Source organism: Galeopterus variegatus, unplaced genomic scaffold (assembly GCF_000696425.1).
Source record: "Galeopterus variegatus unplaced genomic scaffold, G_variegatus-3.0.2 Scaffold176, whole genome shotgun sequence".
NCBI classification, from domain to species: domain Eukaryota; kingdom Metazoa; phylum Chordata; class Mammalia; order Dermoptera; family Cynocephalidae; genus Galeopterus; species Galeopterus variegatus.
The window spans coordinates 712,098-712,706 of NW_007726287.1; the positions used below are offsets into that span (position 1 = coordinate 712,098).

The window sequence follows — 609 nt, forward strand, 5'->3', positions numbered from 1 at the left end:
CAGCCGTCCCCTCGGCCGCCGAGGAGGGGCCAAGTGCCGGCCCGGCCCGCCTCTCCCCTCCAGGGCCCCGCCAGGCCCTGCCGGGCCCTGCCGGAGATAGCGCGTAATAAGAGGGAGGGGGAGGCTCTCCGAACCCCCCTTCCCCGGGTCCACTGCCCAGCAAGTGAGCCCCTTCCCCAACCCCACAAAGCCTCCCAGACTGGGGTCATGGTGCCAGGGCTGCCCCGAGAAGCCCCCAGGAAAAGCAGGAGGAGACACCCCTGTACTCACCCACCGTCTCCTCCCCCTCGGCTGTTTACCTCACAGTCCCTCCAGCCTACAGGGCGCCGCCATCTTGGACGTACAGCACCTCCCCCCGTCGTGAAAAGTCCACGGCAGGCTGAGGCCTCCGCCGCGAAAAAGAGTCCCCGGCTGGACCTCGCCTCCGCCTCGAACCAAAGGACGGATGACCGCAGTCCACAGGCCCAGCGGACGGAAAAGGCCATTCCACTCATTACTGATGATGCGGACTGATCGGGAAAGAGCCAAGGAGAGATTTTAAGGTAGGGGGCGGGGACAGGCGGAAGGATCCCGAAAGGAGGTCGCTGAGAGATCTTGTGACTCTGAAGG

General features: G+C 65.7%; 1 protein-coding gene across 2 annotated transcripts in view; it reads right to left on the minus strand.

The window, feature by feature from the left end:
* The window catches only part of TSC1 (tuberous sclerosis 1), a 46,340-nt gene extending 45,973 nt beyond the window's left edge, over positions 1-367 (minus strand). Inside the window, exon 1 of one of the 2 annotated variants that reach the window (XM_008563720.1) lies at positions 300-367. The gene's annotated coding sequence lies outside the window, so the exon portion shown is untranslated. Of the gene's footprint in view, positions 1-270 lie in introns of both variants that reach the window. The other variant, XM_008563714.1, reaches the window with a different exon arrangement.
* Between the last annotated feature and the right edge of the window lie 242 nt (positions 368-609).